The sequence below is a fragment of the Nyctibius grandis genome, chromosome 30 (genome assembly GCF_013368605.1).
Source record: "Nyctibius grandis isolate bNycGra1 chromosome 30, bNycGra1.pri, whole genome shotgun sequence".
In the NCBI taxonomy this organism is placed as follows: Eukaryota; Metazoa; Chordata; class Aves; order Nyctibiiformes; family Nyctibiidae; genus Nyctibius; species Nyctibius grandis.
The window spans coordinates 1,170,079-1,194,687 of NC_090687.1; the positions used below are offsets into that span (position 1 = coordinate 1,170,079).

General features: G+C 55.1%; 1 protein-coding gene across 3 annotated transcripts in view; it reads right to left on the minus strand.

Moving 5' to 3' along the window:
• Nucleotides 1-24,118, minus strand: part of LOC137674621 (ankyrin repeat and fibronectin type-III domain-containing protein 1-like) — a 262,483-nt gene extending 238,365 nt beyond the window's left edge. For 2 of the 3 annotated variants that reach the window (XM_068420108.1, XM_068420106.1), the window contains exons 1-2: nt 24,049-24,118; nt 22,858-22,984 (exon numbers count right to left, since the gene is read on the minus strand). The gene's annotated coding sequence lies outside the window, so the exon portion shown is untranslated. Of the gene's footprint in view, nt 1-8,490; nt 8,549-22,857; nt 22,985-24,048 lie in introns of all 3 variants that reach the window. The other variant, XM_068420107.1, reaches the window with a different exon arrangement.
• Nucleotides 24,119-24,609: the final 491 nt, after the last annotated feature.

Sequence of the window (24,609 nt, forward strand, 5' to 3'; positions counted from 1 at the left end):
GCAGAGAGGGTGCTTGAGCACAAACACACCTTGAGAGGCTCCTGTTTGCTGCCAGTGCAGGACGGAGCCAAAGAGCAGCAAAACTCCAGCACGACAAAACCTGGGTTACTCTTTCTGCTCTCCCAGTGCTGCCCCAGGACCCAAGGAATCGTTCCATCAGACAAGGTAAAACACTCCAGGTGGGCACAGGAGCAAAAGGATGCTCGGCACAGGTTTGGTCCCGTGGTCTTGCAGCAGCTGCTTCCAGAAAGGGATTTATTTCATACACCAGCACATCCGCCCCGACAGCCAGAGATGCAGACCCACCCGGGACCCCCTACAGAAACATTCACGCTTTCCTCAAAAGAGAGTTTAGCTCGTACGGTTTCAAGTCATCACATTTTTAGCCAAACCTTGTGCAATGTTTGCAGAGTGAGGATCAGTGGCCTGGCAACTGCTGATTTTTACATTAATGATTTTGACTTCTTTGCGTAAAATGGTCACAGCCGAGAAGAGCACAGAAATGAACAGCTTCGGGAGGTTCCTTCAAAGGAAAGGAAAGCAAATCTCCTTTTTTCAAGAACAAATACAGATCATTCAGGAACTCCCGGGAGCTTGAGTTGGTTTTGTTTGTCTGCTCTTGCTTTTAATTCCTTGACACTGAGAGAGTTCTGTGCCCTTAACTATTAAATTCGTCATCAAATCAGCACCTTAATGAGAAGGAAGCAAGAGCCACACGTTCAGGAGCTGGCACAGGGCAGGACTCGCCATCCCCAGCACTGTGCTGGCCAAGCGCTCCCCGCCCCAGTCACCCCTTTGCTGGTGGAAGCACAGGGGTGCCATGTGAGAAGGGAAAGCTTCACGCCCCATCAGGCAGGAGAGGAAACCCCGTCCCCATGCTAAGAGAGCCAGAGGAACAGCCCCACGTCCCCGGGCAGGGACAGCAGGGACATCCCATGCACTGCACAGCCACAGCCCCTCACCCTTTGCAATAGCAGGCGGCTGGGAAAGCCGAGGATGAAAGCGAAATAAGGAGCAGCTTTCGGGTGAGCACCTCCCGTGGATTAAGAGCAATGCCATGAACTCTTACCTAGGCACAGGCCAGCTCAAGGCAGGGATCTGGCAGATGAGGACTGCTGCCAGGTATAAAGTCTCCCCCAGCTCAGAGAGGGAGCAGAGATGCACTTGTTCGTAGGGACAAACACAGCTACTCACAGGACCGTACAACACAACATCCCCCTTAACACAGCAGAAAGGCAAGACACCAGCCAGACAGCGACGCACACACACCCTTCAAAGCGCTTCCCCCCCTTAGGCTGGGCTTTGCTCCCCAGGGTCAGATCAAAGGGTGCTTTGGTTTGAGAAGGTTGCCCAGTCCACTGTGGGTTACACCCCCCAAGAGCCGAGCAGGCAGCACCTGACCGGCAGGACCTGCTGTGCCAGCACAGGGCATCCCGAGCCAGAGCCCAGGAAGAAGAATTAACGCCACATCCCTCGGAGGCAAAGGCATTTAGGGGAGCTCCGAGGCAGGAGCCAGGGTCTGCAGCTTGTGAAGGCTGCCTGCCGCCCTCCAGCCCTGCTCTCCCCCAGTCTCCCCTCCACGCTGCTGCCCAGCAGGAGCTGGGATTGCCGCAAGTCCATGCAAAACACTCACTTGTTATGGTTGGCAAGTGCTCAGGAACAAGCTACTCCCTTCCCTGCCAACTCCATGGGATGGGAGGAAACTCATTAAAAGCAAGACGCAGTCGCTCTCCGCGCAGGGCAGGGCAGGCGCGGGCCACCCCAGGCACCCAGCAGGCTGGTCGGACGGGGAGCTGCGCTGCCGGCCGCACCGCGGGCGGGTGTGGGGAGGCCGGGCTGCATCACCACCTCCCCACAACAGCAGCAGCTCTGGCATTTCGTTCCCAGGCAGCAGCCATGCCCACCTCCCCTCATAAAGGCAGACAGCCCTCCGCTTCTGGCCTCAGCTGGAGGTCTGCAGGGGGACGGCACCGGGGAAGAGCAGGGACCGTGCCACGCTGCGACAGCCACGGGCTGTGTGAGAGAGCCTTCGCATGTTGTTTTGTGCACAAACACAAATTCTCTCTGTCCACCTCCTAGCCATGGCCCTGGCAACAGCCCTGTCCCCAGCACGGGGGGCCACGGCCCCTGTGCTCAGCCACAGCTGCCACAAGGGGCATCTGCCCATCCTTATGGCATCTGGCACCGCAGACCTGCCCATAGCCAGGGGTTTACTTCAAACCGGGTTGCTTTGGCACTGAAACAGAAGAGACACCACAGACATGGAGCAAACTCAGCCCCCAAGGAAAGCAAGCACCGTACCTCCCACAGCCCCGAACGAGGCACCCGGGAAGCCGCGTGTCCCAGGGCAGAGCACGGCTCACCGACGGAGCACGCGGGCCTGGCGGAGCCAGCTGGGCCACCTGCCCGGCAAGCACAGAGCCGGGTCCAGCCGCATCCCCACTCACCGGCACAACCAGGAGAACACGCCTTGGGTTTCAGTTTGGTCTCTCAGGGCCTCTCTTTTTGGTGAGAGGAGAAAAGGGGCACCTCAGCAGCAGGAGGGGATTGCTGGCCAGAACAGGCACAAACGAGCCACACACGAACACCCATCGCTGCAACACGCTGCGGCAGAGCCCTGCGGCTCACCGGGGACACGAGGGGCACATGGCAAAGGAGCAAAAGAAACAGGGCTACGTACTCCTTCTGCACCGGGGGGCCCGCCGGCCACCGAGCCGGGCTGTGGCAGGGCCGGGCAGCGCAAGCTCCGTCCCAGTCAGTCACACAGAGGATGAATGGCCCAATGGAGGGACCCACGAGCCACCTCAGCCCCCCGTTCTCATCACCACCGGCACCACGTCAGTGATGATTTAATTCCCCCACCCAAGAAAACAGAAAATCGGGAAGCTCACCCCCTGCCCAAGGCAAACGGCTGCTCCCCCAGCACAGAGCCCGGCTCCCTGCAACGCTCCAGCATGGCAGCCAGCAAATCCTCTTTCCCTACGGGCAAGGGAATTGTAGGGGGGAGGAAAAAAAAGCATCAAGAAACTCTTTGTCTCCGAACATCCCAGCCGGGCGCACGTGCAGTGTGAGCTTCCTGACGAGGGCAGAGGGGGAGCCTGAACTTCAGAGACACCATTTCCGCCCGCAGCTCGATCCGCTCGCTTATTGTCTTCTAAAAATAAAAGTAAAGGCTGAAGAAGAGCTCTTTGTTGTTCTATCTGCTGCGTCAGAGAGATTTCTCTGGTAGAACAAGCTGCGGGATCTCTTCCCAAAGCTGCGGGAGCTTCCCCTGACACCGGAGCGGTCCCGAAGCAGCGGTGGGTGTCCCAGGGAGGGCAGCCCTCTCCTCCCTCCCCGCCACGGCTGGCGATGGTGAGGATCACCTGTCCTGGGTTCCACCCGTGCCAGGCTAACGTCCTTTCCCCTCTGCCGCAGGCCAGAGAAGAGAGGCCATTGCCCAAACGCAGGAAACCTTGGTCTGAGCCACGTTGCTCCCCGTGAAAAAGCACTGAAGCATGAGGACAGCCAGGGCAGGGGCCTTTTTAACATAGAAAACACATATTTTAAAAGTAAGACTGAGATGTGTGTATGTACATCTCACTTTTTTTTGCTTCCAGACCTCGCTCCCTGACAAGCCCAGCGGCAGGCAGCGTTAGCTGGCTGTCGAGGCCAAGCTCAAGCCCCGAACGGCCCCACACAACCAACATCCCTGATTAAAAGCGAGCACAAACTTCCTCACCAGGCAGCTGCCGTAATCTAAGCATCTTACAGCTTCGCCAGTTGTTTGTTCAGGCTCTTCCTTTACCACGGAGCTGCTGTACAAAACTGCAGGGTAATGAGACACAAATACAATTATCTTTTTTTTTTTTTGACCTGCACTAGGAGTAAATCCAGCATTAACAGCCCAAAGCTTCAGGTGTCCTCCCTGATTTTATGAAGTTGCTTATCTAAGCAAAACCCTGCAGGGACCAGCCTGACTACCTCTTCCCCCACACCCTCATTAACAGTGTTTCTTTAATCTGCCAGTTCCAAAAAAAGACTGAAAAAAAAATTTAAAAAAGAAAAATCTTTGTTTTCCCCGACTGAGTGCTCCTAACCCACTTTCTGAGGAAAGCACCACGGGACATCTCATGAGGCCACTAAGGAGACCTCGCAAGGAGCAGCCAGGCTCCTGGGAGACAGGACTTGGCCATCCCAAAGGCAAGGGGCAGCTCGGGGGGACAGGAGGAGACACAAGCGGAGCTGCCAGCCTCCTTCGCCAGCCGGGATCTCCCCCAGCTCTGCGCTCTCGGGACGGGCCCCTGCCCTCCGCCTGGCCTGGGGATGGACACGTTAAAAGCTGAGGGGCTTGACAGAGCCCCAGCTCCATGACAGCAGCTCCAAGGAAAAAAGTTAAAAAAAAGAAGAGAAAAAAAAGCAAAGGAAAAGAGCTTGTCACTGCGAACATCCTCCCCAGGGCCTGATTACCCCGGAGAGTAACGAAGTGCAATAACCAGGACTGGGCAAGTAAATCAACCCAGCCCTGTGCAATAAGGCGGCCTGTGAACACACAGCGAAGCCTGCTGATAAAAAAGCCATTAACTCCCAAACCCTTCGCTTCCTGGCTACCAACTTACGCACGATGTGTTTGCTTGGGGTTGGGGTTTCTTTCCCCCCTCCAGAGCAATGCCAGTGACCCCAGACTGGACGCGCTCTTCAGAGCAAACAGGGCACTGCACAATGCTCCCGGGGCTCAGCACAGCTGGGAAGGGGAGTCTCCCCTCTCCAAACACAACTCAGCCCCCCAAAAGCCCAGCAGGACTCTACAACTGCAGCCACACCAGTGAATGAGGACTGGAGTAGGAAAAAAATAACCATTAAACAACGTTGTGTATGTGCTGCTGCCTCCCCCAGCCCAGGCCAGCCCCGTCCTCTGCAGCTCTCCCTGCCCCGGGCTCTCCATCACCATCCCGGCCACTTCAGACAACCCGCTCTGTCACAGGGAGGACTCAGCACTGTGTAACCCCCTCCCAGGTCTCTTTCAGCATTTTTCTACCCTAACAGCTGGGTCTAAGGCAGGATGGCTCGTTTTCCCCAGCCATCCAACCGCTCCCTCTTCCAGCGGCTCTTGGAGGCTGCACGTCGGCACTGGTGACCTGTCACCATTTCACACCGCACAAAAAACCCACAATCAAATCCACGCAGCGACTCTACACATAACAAGAACATGAGAAAACACCTTTGCTGCTCAGTAGTTCACCTACAAGCCAGATAGCCAAGCCACAACAATAAAATTTGTGGGCAGGAGACAGGTTGTGTGACTGCTGAGCACCCAGCAGCAGGGCGAGCTCCAGGACCCAGCCAGGGCTGGCAGAGGGTGAAATCCAGGCAAGCCACAAGCCCCACGTGCCCAGAGGCACCCAGCCAGCCCGCTGCCACCTTTGCTCGTCCCTGGCACAGCACACGCGCTCGCTACAGAAATCCAGAGCCCGAGAAGCAACGCCAGGGCCAAACCCAACTGCAGCCGTGGCACGGGGACGTGACCTGGCCCTGCCTGTGCTGCTGGGAGCGCTGCCAGCCTGGAGAGGACACACTGGCAGCCAGGGCCAGGCTAAGAGCTGGCAGGAGCAGACACATAACCAGGAGCTTTAATGCAGACTGTACCTTTGCTAAGGAAACCCACGATTTTTAACATCCCAGTTAAAAGCCACCCAGCAGCGGTGTGCGAGAACAGCAGCGTCCTTACGGAGCACCCGTTTATTACGGCTGTAAACTTTTACGACACTCTTATCTTGCAGTTGTACCAGGATAAGCTGCAACACATTGTTAAGTTGTGCAATTACAATTTTACAGGTGTATGTATTGATTTACTCAAGGCATATCCTCTGGGAACCCAGGGGATGCCTGTCAGCACCCGTCTCGGTCCAACTCGCAGCCCGGAGCCGGCCGAGGCGCACAGGGACACTTCACGCCTTAAGCACTCCGGTGGGAGCAGCTCCGGCAGGAGCCAGGGAAAGGCTTTGGCTTTCCTCCAGCCGTCACTTTAATTTATTTCAGCGTGCTTTCTGATGTTGGCATTAGAGGCAAAATCAACGCCGTAACCTTGCCAAAGCTCTCAGCAGCCGTGGGCAGGCAGGGGGGGCAGCCGGGGCAGGGCCGGGTGCTGGCAGTGCTGCCAAGGCAGGTCGCGTCCCGACATCCTCCAGCGCTGCAGCCTGGACCCTACAAGGGTCCAACCTCCAAAACCCCCACGCACAGGCAGGCACTGCTCCACTTTGGGGTGGAGCAGGAAAACTTGACAGCCGCACCATGCCACGAGGCTGTGTGCCCCCTGAGCTGCCCTCCCACCCCTCCGCTCCTCACCCAGGCCCCAGGACAGAGAGAGAGCACAACCAGCGGGCGCTCCCATGGACGGCCATCACCCCGCGGCAGATGTCCCCTCCGAGAGCACTGGCTGCTCTCCGTGGACCGTGACCCACCGCACCCAAAGGCAGTGCACAGCCACCCTTCACTGCGGGACACACGCAGCATCCCCTGAAAAACACAGGGGAGGGCAAACCCCAGCCCTCCCCCCTCCTGCCCCACGCATTACGCTACGTGCAGGCAGTGTGACAGCACCCCGGAGGGGTAATTACCAGGGTACCTGTCCCAGTTAACTATAACCCGACCAGCTCTCCACACTTCTGCACAGGGACAGCCTTGTTCAAACTCAGGGAAGGAGGCAAAAGCAGTACACGCACTTTTACACTTGCTGACCCCCAGCAGCCCCCGCTCATCCCTGGCCCCTCTCCGCACACACCGAGGGCAGGGCAGCTCACCCCTCCTGGGGGGAGCGGGGCACAGAGGGGTGACGTGATCTGCCCAGCCAAGCAGGGTCACGCTGCCTCTCTGCCCTGCCCACCAAGGCTCACCAGCTCCAGCCGTGCTGCGGAGGGGCTGGAGCACTGAAAAGCGGGACAGCTTTGCTGGGTTTGAGCCCCCCTCCTTCCAGCCATTCCTCGTCTGCCACCAACAGCTCATTTCGACCAGCACGGGACCTTTGCTGAAGCACACTCACCTGCTCCTCTTCTCTTTCAAGTCCCCATCAACGTGCTGCAGAGCCAAGGGGCACAAGCGCTCGTGCTGGGCACCGAGGCTGCTCCCAAGCTCAGCAGGGAGGACACGCTGCCCGACGACGTGCCAGCAGCAGGGCAGACAGCTCCAGGAGCACAGACCTCGCTGCTGCTCAGGGGGATGGAAGAGAAGCCCAACAAGCCAGGCATGGAGAGGGCAGGGCTGGCTCTGACCAAACCTAACAGCACACCCCTGCTACAAGGGGAGGTTTCAGCTTGCAGACCAAAGACCCTTCAAAGCTAAAAGCTATTTCTAAGGGCTGTACAAGGGACCACCCCACAGCTCCATACGTGTTACAGAACAACCCAAATATTTAAGAAGTTCCGACTGGATCTCACACCCCCACTGAAGCATACCTAGAGAGCCAACAGCCAAAAGAAATTGAAAATCTTTTTTGCATCATCATTAAAGGGCGGAAAAGGAGATAAAGCAGCCAAGATAAGATCAAGTGTGTGTTCTGTGAGCCTCAGGCCAGCCTCAAAATTAAGTCCCAAGGCAAGAGCAGCAAATTAATTATTTTACCTCACTGAAAAGCTTTTTCTTTACTCATGACAAGAGCATTCGTGTTCAGGATCGAGGGAGTTCAAGGGAAATGCTCTTTAACGCAGTTCGTGGGGTACCAAGGCCGGGCAGAGACAAGCCCACTGCAAACCTTCCCTCCCCAGCATCAGGTTTCTGCATGAACGCTCGTAGTTTAAGACAGGGCATTTCTCCAGCACAGAGAGCAGGTTCACACGTGCTTTTCTTTCCAAGAGCTACAGTCCCTGGGACCCCCCCGGCAGCAGCCTGCCAGTGCCCAAGCCCAAGAGCCCCAGGCAAGGGTGTAAGTGGCACCACTTAGGGAAGAAGCTTTTAAGCAAGTTGTATCATAAAGGCAGCCAGGAATCTCTCTGCCTGGAGGGTAAATACGGTCCGGTGACCTTACTGAGTCACTGCCTGCTGACTCAGTCACTGGCAGCTTGGGCAGGTTGGCCGAGTGGTAGGCAAGGAGATGTCATGGTGACACGGACTCACAGAGACTCTCCCCTAACACAGGAATCTTGCAGGATCTCCAGGACAGCAAGGGCTTTTTGTTTCTAACAGCCATCACCCCCCTCCGCTCGTCTGCACCCTCTCCCACCTCCTCACGCCATGCACACGCTGCCAGGGACCATCATCACACGGGAAGATGACTTCACCTGCTCTTGGCACAAGACTGCTCCCAGCAGAAGTGAGTGAAGTCGTGTCACCACTCAACATACCAAGGAATCAAGTGGAGAGGAGCAAAAGGCCACAGTGCCACCCAGAGCAACGAACTCAGAGCCAAAACAGCCACCAGCCCCCAGGCACCCCCCCTCTGACCCTGCTGCACGGCAGCCTGGGCTCCAGCTGCCATCAAACCCCATCTACAACCACTTGCAGGGCATGTACTAGTACCTGTGCTGGGCTCTCCTCCTAGGCAGAAACTCAGCCTTGTGCAACCGCTGCCTCGTCCCTGGGGAGAGACGGGAAGAGGGATGTAACGCTGGGCCAGCGCCGGTCCCACCCCCACACACACCCCCTCACAAACACAAAGATCTCTTCACAGGAACCACGTGAAAGGGCTGGTGTCAGCGCTCGCTCTGGGAGCGACACACAGAGGGTCAAAGCTCTAATATTAGAGCAAAGAAGATGATGAGGAAGAAAGGAAGGGACCAGAAAAGAACCGTATAAATAGCAGCATTGTCCTTACTCAGTTTCACAGGGCATCAGATGTCAAATATGATCTTTCACTCACGAGCTGAAGCCTCTAATTGATTCCCATCTGACAGTTCCTTATCCAGCAGTTGTTATCCGTCCAAACAAGCTGAGTAAATATGCTTTGCTCTACCATTAAAGCTGGCAACGAATCATTGGCTTGTAACAAAACCAGTGTAAACAGCATCGTTCCTCCTGGGCCAGAAGATCTCCTGTTCCCCTGACCTCCTCCTTCTGCTGCACTTCGATGCTCCACCAACCCTGGTCCTGGCACGAGGTAAAGACCTCCATAGTGGGAATCACCAGCAGCCCCCTGCACAGGTCCCCTTGGCTTTGCGAAGAGATGTTGCACTCTCTGGAGGGTTTGGGCTCCCAAAGCACCTTTGCACACCTCGAGTGAAACCTGCTGCAGCCCGGTACGTTCATTTAATAAGCAGAGACATCCAATCTACAGCCTACAAGCAAGGCTCCTTCCAGGAGGCAAAACCTAGTCTGAGTGGAGAAAGTTCAGCCTGGCAGTGCCCACAGACACATCTTAGGGTTGGGCAGAGTTCAAGGAAGACTGCAAGTTCTTGCCCTGGGCACATTTGCCCTGACCTTTGCTGTGTCCCCTAGCAGACTTCACCCCACGCAGACCACCAGAAACGCCTGGCTGGCATCCTTTCTGCATCCATCTATAGACCTGCTGGCCAAGAATCTGTCCAGTGTCTTTCAAACGAGCCATCTGCCTCCACAACCTACTGCAGCACCAAGCTCCAGGCATTCGCTACCTGCTCAGTGAAGCGGCGCTTTCCTTCATCTTCTTTCAATTAACTACCCACCAGTTTCACTGTAACCTTTAGTTTTAGTATTGAGATGAGGTGAGCAACAGTTGCACCTTCATCTGACCCAGCACCTTCATGATTTTGTAAGCCTAGATCAGGTCATTGTTCATTCCTGGTTTCAGATTGCTTTGGAGCCCCCAAACCAGTCCTTAGGTGGCCCCACCACTGCCTTCTCCATCGTTAACACTCCAAAGGTGACCACGCAGCCAACCTTTTGCCTTCTATCACGCAACCCCCCTTTCCAATACCTAAAACACCCTTCTTCCAGTGCCTGAGCACCATCAGGAAGAAACAGCAGAGCTGAATCCCACAGGGGCATGACAGAATCACAGACTGGTTTGCGTTGGAAGGGACCTTAAAGACCATCTAGTTCCACCCCCCCTGCCACAGGCAGGGACACCTTCCACCAGACTAGATTGCTCCCAGCCCCATCCAGCCTGGCCTTGAACACTGCCAGGGAGGGGGCAGCCACAGCTTCTCTGGGCAACTTGGGCCAGGGTCTCACCACCCTCACACCAAAGAATTTCTTCCCAATATCTCATCTCAATCTCCCCTCTTTCAGTTTAAAACCATTCCTCCTCGTCCTGTCACTCCATGCCCTTGTAAAAAGCCCCTCTCCAGCTTTCCTGTAGCCCCTTCAGGTGCTGGAAGGTGCTAGAAGGTCTCCCCGGAGCCTTCTCTTCTCCAGGCTGAACAGCCCCAGCTCTCTCAGCCTGTCTCCAGAGCAGAGGTGCTCCAGCCCCCTGATCATCTTCGTGGCCTCCTCTGGACTCACAACAACAAAGCACATGGGACCATGGGTGCTGCTCTCCCAAGAGCGCTGCACCACCAGCAGCTCTGAGCACCTCTCCAGCTGCTTTCCACCTCCCAGCCAGCACCTGGGCCCATCAGCACACAGCATCAGCTATGTCTTTGCTTCTCAACGTTTGCAAAACCCCCCAGCACTCAGCTTGGAAGAAATCCAAAGCAAAAAGAAAAGGAAAAAAAAAAGAATCGACATTTTTCAAAGATGATTGTTGAGAGCTAGTGAGACCTTGCAGTCTTACGAAGGTCCCACTCAAAGCATATATTGCTTTTTAAACCCAGATAAGAACAACGGCCGACACGGCAGTCTCGTATCGATTTCAGCACAATCACAGAATCAACCAGGTTGGAAGAGCCCTCTGGGATCATCGAGTCCAACCATTGCCCTCACACCACCATGGCAACTAGACCAGGGCACTAAGTGCCATGTCCAGTCTTGTCTTAAACACAAATGATCAGCACTCTCCAGCGAGGAGGAGGGAGAAGCGTGTGAGGATACAAACATCGTACAGATATTTTTCTATAAGCTTAACATATGCCTGTTGAAGGACATGTCTGAAAACATACTGAGGAAGCACAAGTATAAACTTCTACCTGAACCCCGTGTTAGGGAATTTCACCAACGCTGACTTCCCTGCTGACATCTGAGGTTTTCCTAAACAGAGCTCAAACCACACACTCATCACACGACCCCAGAGGCCGTGGCAGCAGCACAGAGGAGCCCCAGCACGAGCCCGATGGGCAGGGATGGCTCCAACCACCCAGGATGAACGGGATCCTTGGGGATGCACACAGAGAACCTGTTCTCTTCCCTTATCCGCTGGCAGATGCTGCCATAACCCTGCCCAGAGCACCCCCAGATGCTGCCAGACCCACAACCTCAGCAAAGCCTTACGAGGCAGGGCCACAGCCAGCACTCTGAAGGGGGCCGCCAGAGCCAGCCTGCAGGGATGACACCCGGTCCCCACCTTTGAAGGACCACAGTGCTTTGTCACTTGGAAACGTCGTCGTTGTTTCAAGGGAAACAGAGAAATAGTATAATTACATATTTCTGATATCTCTGTTTACAGCTGAATTTCCAAGCCCTTCCAAAAAGCATTTCTTGGGAACATTTCTGTGAGCACAGCTGAGCTGGAAAACCTTGTCACACTTGGGCGCTGACTTGGAGGTTACGGCAAATCTATCTCACATCACTTATGGTGAACTGGGAGCAAGTGACAGCTCAGGGCTCAGCCGAGAGGTCAAACAGGCGAAGGAGGGAAGGGAAAGTGGGAACATCCCCAGATACACTCAGCTGATCACAGACTCCTGGGTTAGCACATCCTGAGCTTGTCTATGTACACACACAGCACATACTCCCACTCTACTCACAAAGCCTACGGCAAGACATCCCCACCACACTTTGCCATCCCTGGATCTGGCCCCAGGTCATCCCTCTGGTTATGCCAAGCCAAGTTACTCACACTTAACTCCCTTTTCCCAGGATCAGACCTGTTGCAATTGTCACTTCTGCAGGGGCATTTCTAGTTGTGGTTGAATTTTAATGTCCCGATAAACAGGAGAGTTTATGACCCTTTAAAGCTGTAATCTTCTGTGCACTGGGTATGAAGGATACGCTTCGTGTTTGCGATACGGGTGGAGTTACCTCCATACCTTTATGATGTCCTTAAACCCTGCACTTCCCTGCTTCTAAGTGTCTGGGTTTTGTAAACGGTGCAGCACGCAACTGCCCCCCACGCCGCCATCCCTCAGGCAGCCCTCGCGGCTCCTCTCGGCTGTTGGAAATTTCCCATCTCGCCCCATCTGCTCGGTGTAGATGCACAGAAAAATTCCTTCCAAGTTTCAAAGGAGAGGAACGGAACGAGTACTGAATTCGCAGCAGGAGACATGTCAGTCAACGAACAGGGGCTGCAACCCAACATCCTTGGGTCTGTGGTGCTCCAAGGCGGGTAGAAGCAGCACCCTCGCACCCACCGTGTCCCAGCACCTCACCCTCCCCTCCAGCCACACTGCTGTCACGCATGGGGCCGTCTCTAATGCTCTCCATGACCGAGAAGCAAACTTGGCTTCCAAATACCTTACGCCATCCCTGCCCTTGAGAAAGGCACACTCCTCCACCTCACCACACCACCTTTTTACACTCAGAGCACGCTTAACTCCTCAGTATTTCTGTACACCATTTCTATAGACGTTCCTCCCAGGTGTTCTGTCCCAAGGGATGGTCCAGAAGGACCAAAGTCCCTGCACCAGGTCCCAAAGCACTTGGCCAGGCTGCTGGGATTTTACTAGACTCCACACATGGCTGCAGCATCAGTCCCCTGGACGAGGGGTTCAGAGCCCATCACACGCATCACAGGGGGATACCAGCATCACGCAGGCTGCAAGAGGGTCACAAGCGTGGGGCACAGGGCTGGCAGAGGTGGCCAAGCCCTTCAGTTCTCTGGCTGTGAAAGGCCAGCCTTGTCTCTCTGCCGAGCACTTCAAGAGCCGGACCTGAAAAGCAGAGCAAGAAAGGACCACACGCGACACAAACCCCCAGGTTTCACAGAGCTCTTTTCTCAGGGAACTACAAATATTTGTAGTGGTTTATCCAATACGCCTCCGCGTTTGCCCAGTGCCTAAAGACAGATGAACAGGTCACGTACGCCTAAAGATATAAAGATTTCATTAGATTTCAGCCAAAACACCAGCGAGGCACCGTCACCACACTGAAACAACACGGCACCAGCAGGCACACGGGGACCCAGACTGCCGGTGCCACGGGAACCCATTTAGTCACCGTCCCCTTGCCAGCCCCAGGGATGGATGCTCAGATCACACGTACGTTTGTCCATGCCAATGACCGCTGTCCCCACAGCCCAGCAGAAGCCACCCCGGAGGACTGAGCCAGGCAATTGCCAGGGTGAGTGCTAGGGCTTTCAGGAGGTGAGGTCTACAGCAAGCACCTCTGGAGCCTCCTCCAAAGCCTCCCCAAACACGAGGCCGCAGGGTGTTCTCAGGCTCCTTGCACTGAACGGTGACACAGTGGGTTGTGACCCTCATGTTAAGCTTGTCTGGCAGCACCCCAGAGCCAGGTCTGTATCTCCACACAGGCAGGCCATCCATCACCACCACCAAAATCCACTGCCTCTACATGCTCTGTTTCTCCAAGAAATGCTCCTGACTGGTCCCAGTAGCTCAATTACAGAGCTCTGGCTCCCTCTCCTCTACAGCCTGTTTTCAATCATGTGTTAAAAGGGCAAGCAATGCAGAAACAAATCTGCACTAAAGGTCAGGCAGCTTCCCCCACCCTGCAAGGCTGAAGGAAAGCCCCTCTGACTTGCTGGAGAGGTCTTGGCACATCAGAGTCCCTTCTCCAGCCCCAGCCACCTCGCCCTCCCACACCGATAGCCACCCGCCTCAGCCCCAAAACAGGCAGGTGAGGCCAGCGCTGGCTGAGCCACGGCCAGGAACCACATGCCACCACCCCACGGGGTAGCCCACACTGGGAGACGGCCATCGCTCCAAAGCATCACGGTCACAGAGTTTCGAATGGCCTCTCTGTTCTCCTGGACACGCCGGGGCCCCCAAAGGTGTCCAACAGCGTCACACCAGCACCAGGACTGGACAACGTGCCCAGCCCACCTCGGGCACTCTGCTGCAGGCTGCCATGGCAGCCCTGTTCAGCAGCTCTTCCCCTCCTGCAAGATCTTCCCTGTATTCTCCCCTGCCACAAAAATAAAGAACAAGACCACTGCTAGGAACTGCTGCCCACCCCTTCCTCCTCCAAATCCCACTCACTTGGTTTGAGAAAATAACAAGCTCACCTTCAAGGCCTGCTCTTCCCTCGCCATAAAGTTGTTCTTCCCAGACAGAAACCCACCACCCCAGGCAGCCCGACTGCCAGGTACGTGCAGTAAACAGAACAACCTCAAGCAAAAGCAACCAGCAGCAGCAAGAAAAACAGCACAGGACTCATTTTCGAAGTCGAAAGTTTGAGCACAGGGACTCTGATACACTGTTTGGGACAAGTAATTTCCTCCCTGAGCTGGTGATGCCACAGCCGGCGTTCAAGGACCAGCCCTGAGGAGCTGCAAACCAGAGCAGGAGCACAGAAGGGCTCGAGCAGGGAATGGGAAAGCCAGACCTCACTCCTGCTCCTCCAGAAACACTGGTCTGCTGGATGGTGACCACGGTGAAGCCCCAGCCAGTGCCTGCACTGCAGACAAGGAGCTGGGAATGGTGTGACCAAAGCTTCCCACCACAGGGCCATAAACACAGACCCAGGAGGGCAGGCTTGGATCTGGATCCAGATGCACCCGTGGGTCCCCACGGCTTGGGAGCACACAGGGAAAGGGAGCTGTGGGGGGAGAAAACAGCCATTCCTGGCATATTTGGCTTCAGCTGAAGCCAACCTCACAAGGTCAATGCTCTGAGAAGGGAACTTCAGAGGTGATGTCTGCTATTTTAATTCTAAAGCGTTGCTGGAATGGCTCACATGGCTAGTCCAACACCACCCCCAGCAGAAGAGCGGGCTCGCGTGCTGCCCCCCAGCTCAGCCCCAAACCAGACCCTCACTCCCCTGACTTGGGCACACAAGCAGCAGGAGCTCACTGCGAGGGGAAATGCCAGCTTTCCTGCAAAGGTTGCACTGGAGTTTCAGTCACAGAATCAATGAGGTTGGAAGAGCCCTCTGGGATCATCGAGTCCAACCATTGCCCTGACACCACCCTGTCAACTAGACCATGGCACTAAGTGCCATGTCCAGGCTCTTCTTAAACACATCCAGAGATGGTGACTCCACCACCTCCCTGGGCAGCCCCTTCCAGTGTCTAATGACCTTTGCTGAGAAGAAATGCTTCCTAATGTCCAACCTGAACCTCCCCTGGCAAAGCTTGAGGCCGTGTGCTCTTGTCCAACCAGGAGTGTGACCTGCTTGTGCTCACCTGGGTGCTGCAACGGAGAAAGTCACACAGCAGGAGATGACTGTCCAGGAAAGATGGAGCTGTGCTCAAAACACACGACCACAAACCCAAACCACCACTTCCAAAGAAAGCAAAAAGCCACAAGATGGGTTTGACCCCCAAAACTCACGCCAAGAGGACACAACGTCCTGTCCTCCCCGAAACCTCTGGGTCCTGCTGCAGCCCTCCCCTCGGAGGGGACAGCGGCAGCGCCAGCCCCACGGCGCACACCCGCACCCCGGAGACGGGAGCAGACCGCGGGGCTGGGGGTCAGGGGGTATTTAGCACGTTTTTATCCCATTATGCATTTCTGTCCAATTCATTTCACTACAAAGGGAGAAGACGTACTTAAGCTGCAGAAGCAGGAGTGATTAAGAAAAAGAAAAGATCAAAGTTCTGTCATTTAAAATTAATTAATTCAAACCTGAACTATTAACATAAATTCAAAATTCAAACCACATACAGGGCTACGTTTCTTTCCAAGTAATTTTCAAGAACCTCTAGCGCTGCACGATAAGTTAATTGCACATTCTATTAATTTGCAGCATGCACGGTGGAGGTTAACCTCCACTTAATTAGAACTAATTTTAATTCTGCTGGAATAAGGCAAGCACACTTTATAAGAAATCCTCTTGACATTGTACCTCCCAGGGAGGGAACAGGAGCTCTTCCCCTCTCCCTGCTCACGCATCATCCCCTGCAGCCCCTCCTGGAAGAGCAGACGCGTTTCCCAGGGGACCACAGCCACCGAGGAAGCGGTGGCAATCAAAAGAAGAAAAGATTTCCCTCCTGCAGCATTCCTGATGAGGGGAATGGGGAGGCACACGGGCACCAACCAAACACCAGAGCCGTCGGAGAAAGGGTCGCAGGGAGCTCCCGGACCAGCCGCACGTCGCATCCCGGGCTGCCTGCAAAGTAGCGCAGGAAAACCAGTCTGAACCACACTGGAGCTGTGCCACACGTGCAAGATGGGACAGCCAGAGAGGAGGCGACACGGAAGGGACCAGCCCTGGGACAGCCCTTCCCAAGCAGCCTGCGGAGCGGTCTGAAACCTCGCTGCCCTCCTCCCTCCCACCCAAGAAGGCTTTGAGCCAAACCTGCATCCGCCGGAGCTCCCGCGGCGCTGGGGTGGTCGGGTCCGGTCGCAGCGTGACTCCTCGGCTGTTTACACACGCGTCCTTCCAGATCAGCCCTTCACCCTTTCGGCAGCTCGACGCTACCAGAGCACACGGCTGCCTGGTCCCTGTTAAATCCCCGCCACACCGGTTTCACCCCAAGTCCTCACCCACCAAACCAGCCCAGGCTGGAAGCCAAGGACCTGAGTGGGAGCCTGGGAAGGCTCCTGGCGCCTCCTGTGCCGCCAGCTTTGCCACCAGCCGTGCTCCAGCCTTCCCCCGCGTCCTGCCCTCAGCTCTGCCTCTTCCCCAGTCTGGCCCAGTTTCCAACAGTTTCACACACACTTTTGGTTTAACCTATGCAAAAAAATAAACACGCTACACGGGGCGGCCTCCAGCTCAATTAACCCAAATTGATGCAAACCATAATTCAAAGCAAGTTAAAGACCTCCGCCCTAAATGTTTTTCTATTTGCCTAACCTAGTTTAAAGAGTTAAACCCTCATCCTGGCCAGGGCCCCTCTACAAGGGGAAGGTTTTGCTGCAGGGTCACAGGGGGCTGCACTTCCACTGCCCTGGCCCAATGCCCCCCCCGGATGCCCCCACTCCAGCAAAGCAAGTGTCCCCGGGAGCTGCAGGGGCACCCGCGCCTGCCTTCCCCAGGGATTAATGCCAGCCCTGCTGCACCTGCCTGAAATCACGCCCAGATCGCCAGGCTCAGCCTGTGTTCACAGGGCACAGCCGAGGTTTTGCTCACACCCAGCAGAGGGTAAGGAGACCCAGAGATCACAGAATCCCAGAATCAACCAGGTTGGAAGAGCCCTCTGGGATCATCGAGTCCAACCATTGCCCTGACACCACCATGGCAACTAGACCATGGCACTAAGTGCCATGTCCAGTCTTTTCTTAAACCCCTCCAGAGATGGTGACTCCACCACCTCCCTGGGCAGCCCCTTCCAATGGCTAATGACCCTCGCTGAGAAGAAATGCTTCCCTGGTGACGGCTGTGTCAAACACCGACCGCCTCGTGTGCGGGATGCTCGGCCGCCGTGCAGCAGGCTGCCAGCCTGGGCACGACGCCCTGCACACAACACAGCAGCACCCATTTGCCTTCTCACTACCTTTAATCTGAACTTCTCATCCCACCCCCGCCAGCACCGCTAACAACACCTCCTGCCACCACCAAGCCAAGTAAACTGGTGACTTCATCGCGGCTTCCTTCACCTAAATTGTCTCGGGAGACCCCGCTGCTGCTTTCCAGCGGGCGCAGCATCCTCCGAGCACAGCTGCGCAGCCCCCGCTTCCTTCCTCTCCGCAGACCTCTGGTTCGCATCCACCGCTCCAAGCCCAGGGCAGTTTTAACCTCAACCTCTCCTCCACTGATACTGGCCCCACAGTGACGCCTGTGCGCTTCTGCACAAGCAAAACCAGTAAGTGACCGGTACATCTCCCTGGGGTCCTTCTCACCAGTGCTTCCACACACAGCACGAAGCTCCCAGGGGCTCTTCAGGGTGAGACAGATCAAGACCAGAGCTGAGCCACCCTGGGGAGAAACAGGCAGGGCAGGAGCCATCACCCGCCCAGACTCAAGCCCAGGGATGGGCAGCAGCATCATCATCACTCCCTGCTCCAGGATCAGAAACTTCTCAGAGCATCAGGCAAAGGCACAGGTGCACCCAAGCCCCCATGTCCACAGCACCCAACAAATATGGGATGGCATCAGCATGGTGGGGGGGCAAAGCACGGCCAGCTGGGGAGGGAAAAACCTGCGACATCCGCAAAAACCCTGCAATATTTTGGAAAGAGATACTCTGAATCCTTCCATTATATTTTTCTGTGAGGCATAGCAAAAAGGTGCTTGAAATAATTTTATTCCAAGCTTTTCCAAGGACCAGATTGCCCAGCCTTCTCCTACACAAGTTTCTAGGCAAGGAGACACTTTTCAACGCCAGCCGCAGCAAGCAGGGAGGCAGCACGTTCCTGAGCCTTCCTCAGGCTCTGGCCAGGGCTCAGCAAGGACGATTAAAGCAAATATATTTTGAACAAAATTAGCCCTTTGCTTTCAGGCTCCCCTGGCAGCTTTCACCAGGCCCACCTTCCCAGCCCAGAGCTAAGCCATCAATGAAAGCATCACCACTGATCTGGAGGGGCTTTGGCTCAGCGCGTGAATTTTAACACCCACCTGCCCCCTCGCGCAGGCCAAAACTGTTGCTCAGACCACGCTTTTGTCCTCCAAACCCTCCCCAAGCTTCAGCCAGGCTGTTCTCTTTGAGCTGGCACATTTCACCCTCAGGGAGACACATCCCCACGTCTGTCCCTTGTTTCATCTCGCTTTGCTGGTCGGTTGGAGCCGCGCCCGCCGGAGCTGGATGCTCCACGCGAGCAGGAGTCACCGGCGTGCGCTCGGGACGCTCCTCAGGAGCGCAGGGGGCACAGCTTCACTCACGGCCCGTGGACCACAGCATCCCAAACAGTGGTTGTAGCCTTTTTGTTTAATTTTTAGGTTTTTATGAGCGTTAACAGCTCCATTTTCCCCTTAATTGGTGCGATTCTTTTTAACCCTGCCGCGTTGCCATGGTTACCCCGCACAGGCCGCAGCCAGCGAGGTGTATTTTTAGAATTGCCAAAATACACGGCTCTAACAGAGCTTTTCTGCACAGAGCCCTCCTTGTTCCGGGCCACAGGAATTAAGGGCACTCAATGGAATTAAACCGGGGGAAATTCAAACCGATTAAAGGAGAGGCCCACAGTGCAGGCGGAGGCAGCTCCAGCCCCCACGGTCCGGGATGCTGCGGGGGATGCGGCTTTCCCCCACTGCCCGGAGGCAGGTCCAGGGCACGGCTGAGGCTACGGCCTCACCAGGACCACGGGACGTGGTGGGAAAGCTGAGATGACCAAGTGCTGCGATGGATGGACGTGGGCTCTGTGGGACAGTGAGGAGGAGGAGTTGCTTGGAGTGCATGAGGCTGTGCCTTAAGACAGCGGATGAGACAGTTGAGAGCTCAAGGCTGAGGGGAGAGATCAACACAGGTGACATTGTGGTGGGTGTCTGCAACAGACCACCTGATTAGGACAAAGTAGATGAGACCTTCAGACAACTGAAAGAAGCCAGGTGTTTGCAAATCCCCGTCCCCACAGGGACCTGAACCACCCCAATATCTGCTGGAGGAACACCACAGCAGGGCTCAAGCAAGCCAGGTGGTTTCTGGAGAGCACTGATGGCAGCCTCCTGACACAGCAGAGCAAGGGGCCAGTGAGAGGAGACACTCTGCTGGGCCTACTACTTACAAACAAGGATGAACCAGTCAGGGATGTGAAGGTCATGAGCAGCTTTGGCTGCAGTGGCCATGAGATGGTAGAGTTCAGGATCCCAAGAGGGGTGAACAGGACAAGCAGCCTGCAGACCACAGCCCTGAACTCCAGGAGAACAGACACTGGCCTGTTCAGTGACCAGCTTGGAGGAATCCCACAGGACACAGTCTTGGGGAGAAGAGTAGTCCAGGAGACCCGGCTGACTGTCATGAATCACGTCCTCCAAGCTCAAGAACAGTTCATCTCCACTTCCTGGAAACCAAGCAGGGGTGGCAGGGGGCCTGCACGGCTCAGCAAGGAGCTCCTCGTTCATCTCAGACATTAAAAGGAAGTACACAAAGGGTGGGAGCAAGGGCAGGGGATCCAGGAGGAACATCAAGCCATTGAGCCTGTCCCAGAGGGTTGTGCTGCCATTCAGAAGAATCTTGACAGGCTGGAGAAAGGGGCCAACGGGAATCTCACAAAGTTCATCAAGGAGAAACATCAAGTCCCACAGCTGCCCCTTCCCTGCACCCACACCAACGCTTCTGAGCCCAGGGACTAGACCACCAAAAAGTCACCTTACAAACCAGTGCATCATTTTTTGTCTGTTCAGCTCCTTGAACCGGGTCACCACAGGAGGAAAACCAGAGCAGAAGTATGGGAAGGAGCAGGAGGGCCACCACAGACGGCAGCTCAGCTATCACAGCTTCAGTCTGTCAGGAGCTTTCACAACACAGACAATCAGCAGCAGAGGAGCAGGTCCACAGAGCAGCCAAAGCTCTGAAGCCAGATTTGCATCCTACAGACATGGCTTCAGCTGCACAACTCGTACTGAAGCATTTCTTCCCACTGGTTCTTACTTAGGGAAGAGTCCATTAGATTACTATCTCCAACCCCTCACGCAGGTGGTGCTGGGCGCACACCCACCAAGCCTCACGTGTTCTCTGGACAAGTGATACTTCACTGTTCATGACCAGTTAGACAGGCAAACCCTAAGCTGCAGAGATCACAGCCCACAAAGTGCCTCAGTTCCCATAACCCTGGCACTCCTCCAAGAGAGAGACACTACCCAACATCAGTTCCCTCAACTTCAGGGGAAAAAATACATCTGAACCAAGCCAGAAGAAAATACCAGGAAGGAAAGGGAAAGAACAGCAGGAATTAACAGTATTTTAGCTGAAGTCAGCAAGTGGATTAAGGGGAGGAAAAGCTGGGGGCTCCAGCCTGAACTCATCCTTTTGCAGAAAGCCTCTCACAGAAAAGGACAACTTCAATATAAGCTGCTGAGCTGCGTGTGCTCAAAGAGCCCGACCCAGGTTCCTGTGAGGACCCACCAAGAAGGGAGAACACAACGAAACGGAGGCCACAGTGCCGGGAAGAGCCATTCCCTGCCCCAGCTCTGCGATGCTGCAGCTCTGCGCTCCCTCTGTCCTGCTCCTGGGGAGCTGCCAGGCAGATGCTGGAGAAGAACCACCCACGTCCAGCACGTGTGGGTCAGGTTCAGCCTGACTTTCGATCAGAAGCTACGCTCCGACTCAGTTTACAGGTACGGGTCTACTGAGAGAGACCGAGGGCACGGTAGGTCCTGCGGTCTCACAGGCCACCCTGTGCTGCCCTGAGCGAGGCACGGGAGAAGGTGGCTGCTGCTGCCCACCACCACAGCAGCTGGGTATGCAGCAGGCACGTGCACCACCATCACACCTGTAAGGAAGAGCACGGCCTGCTGACAATCATTCCTCCTGAGCCCAGTCGCCACCACAGCAGTGGCTCTCTGTGCCCTGTCCTCTCGAGCTGCATTCAGCCCTGCCCATCACAGGTTGCCTTTTCAGAAACACACCACTGACATCAGAAAAAAAAACAAAGAAATGATACCAGAGGTGCAAAGACCTTGGAGGACATTTTCTGTTTTAGAGAGCGGATGTATTTGACAGTCCCTGGGATTCTTGACAATTTACATAGACTAAAGAAAGGAAGAGCTCAGACAGACACCTAGCATGCTGCATGTCAAATGGGGTTGTAAAAATGAAGACAGCAGCAGCAGAGTCCAAAGATGTTCCTGCTGCTAATGCTTCTCTGCACACCCCCAAGGACAGCTCTCTCCAGAGGGGCCGTGCTACGGCCCACGCTTCCTGGCTGAGGCTGGGTTCTGCCAGCACCACTCCGGGGGCACCGTGCATCTGGAGAGATGCCTTCCCAAAGTCATCTGCACAATTCATTTCAGAGACAGAGGAGTCTGCCAGCAGCTATACTCATGCTGTCCCATCTCTTTCATAAGGACATGAGTAATTACTGAGCACTCCAGCTACTAAAACTGATTAAAGCAAAACAAACTAATTTTGTTACAGGCAATGATCTGACCTCATTAACAATGTAACTCGCTAACAATATTTTTCTTCCACAGCGATGTCTTTCATTAGATCTCAAGCTGGTTTATAAAGGAGCTCAGTACATTCCTATAAACCCATTTTGCCCAGGAGGAAACCCAAGCCACCATCCGCATGTCCCGAGCGCTGCTCCCTGGGAAGCAAGCTGCATCCAACGCTGGAAGGGAGCATGGAGAAACACCACCCAACCCAACCCAGCCAGAAACAACAGCCCGAGGGGCCGGTGTGCGGAGCAGCCTTCCCTGTGCCTCTTCAAAGCAGGCGCCAGGACGAGCGGGTACACCCCAGCCAAGGCAGAGCCCTGCCAGACCTGCACAGCGGGTTTCCTCCTCCTCAATCACAAACCCACAGCTCATCTCTTCTTTTTGAATGAGGAGAACAACTTTGGACATCCAGACTCACTGCAAAGCCTCACAGCAGTCAAGAGACTTTGCCATTCTGTGCTGTTTCACATCATGGTTATTAACCCCAAGAAACACTACACAGAGCCAAGCAGCAGCTCGCTGCAGCTCTCGCACACCTCCCTCTTTAAATAGGCATCAGCCACAAAATAAACCTCCCAGCCACCCTCAAGTCAGTCCCCTCCTACCTGAGGGACCAGCACACCAGCAAGCATCCTTCCTAATTAAATCCATGAAGAGCCACCTCCCCAGATTATGTTTTCCCCTTTGGGAGGATTAGTGTACTTAACATGGTAATCTCACCTCTACAGCGTAATGTGCAGACACCGCCGGGAGTCCCAAACAGGGCTAACACCCACGTTCACTCAGCACGTACCAGCTTCAGAGCCGGGGGAATGAGCTGCCCCAGCAAGAGCGTCTCTTCTCATGCCTGGGAAGAAGATACAGTGTGTCAGGTTTCGAGTAGGAAGCAGAGGGAAGACCCTCATGAATGACACCCTAAGTGCTGGGACATGGACACTGCTGCTCAGCAGGAGAGGGGCTGGGACCCCCACAGGCAGCAGCAGGCAGATTAGGAAGCAGCCTGTGGCACAGGAGGGTTTAAAAGCTCCTCGCTCAGCACCACCTGCAGCCAGTGCCTGATTTAACCCACCCAGCATCACCAAGTCACCTGCTCACAGGGACGTGTACCACCAGCTATGGCACAGTCACAACACAGCTCCTGCTGCAAGGCCAAGCCGAGGTTTTCCTCTGCATTTGCAACAGTAAGGACAAAAAGACCTCAACCTCCTGCTGCCACATAACCCACCCCCTGCTCGCCCTCTGCCCTGCAGCCAAAAGCCTCACAGCACTTGCTAATCACTAATTAACAAGCTCTTACAGCTCTGCTCTTAGGGACCTGGGAAAAAAACAGTTCTCCCCATCTCACAGATGAGGAAAAACCTGCACAAAAGGAAGAGAAGACCCTGTTTGTGGTCCCCACAGGCTACAGGCATGTCTGGAGCTCAGTCACTCCAGGCAGACCCCTGCAAACACACATGCAGGGTTGCATCTAGCAGGGCAGACGGCGTGCCTGTGTCTGCTGTGAAGCTGTTGGGGTTTTTTGTGTGCGTGCACCTTACAGCCCCCAACCGAGCCTGACACACAGGGTAACGAGCAGAACTGATACACTCAGCTTATGACCCAAAAATGCATTTCAGGACTATATCACTCCAGTTTCCTCTCTGTGCTCTACTGTTGGAAAGGGATGTTTTTTGCAGCAAAATAGCAGAGAAAAAAAGAGGTCCAGTCTAAGCAGCTCGAGCACAGCCAGAGGGCAACTGCACTCTTCTCATTTTAATTACAGGCCAATATACAGCAGAGGGGAACTTCCAAGTGAAAGAAGCCGAACTAACACCTGAGGGATGTCTGGGTTCTCTCATCCATGTGTACACTCTTAGCACTCTACAAAACACTAAATGCACGACAGACAGCGCTGCCCTGCCCAGCCCTTACCACTTGCAGGCTCACACGCATGGGCAGCTCTCCTGGCATCACTTTGGATGCTCCGAGGGGCAGAGTCATCCTCTGCCCCAGCTGAGCCTGCTGCACACCACCAGCACTAAGCGCCTTGAGGTGATCTTGTCCCCAGACACCTCCTGTAAATAAAAACAGGGTGAGGAGGGGGTTTTATACTGCGTACATGACATCACACACCCCCAAACCCAGGCTGGGTACTGGCACCACAGTGACTTGCAGGCACACACGGGGTGTTTGTCTGGTTGCTCTGTAACCCACGGCGGCTGCGGGGGGAACAGGGACAAGTCCTTAGGACAGGCAGGTTGCTGCCTCTCATTTGGGAGAGGGCTCTGCCAGCGAGAACGGCATCAGAGGAGCCCCAGGGACCAGGGGGCTCAGGACCAAGCAGTCCTCAGCCTCCACCATTTTAGCATTTCATTTTTTCCCCCTCAAGCTACTTTCCAGTCACCAAAATCCTTCTGTAACTCTGGCAGCCCTTGTGCCCTGGTGTCTCTCCACGAGCTTCACAGCCATCAGAAGAAAACAACTCACTGAATT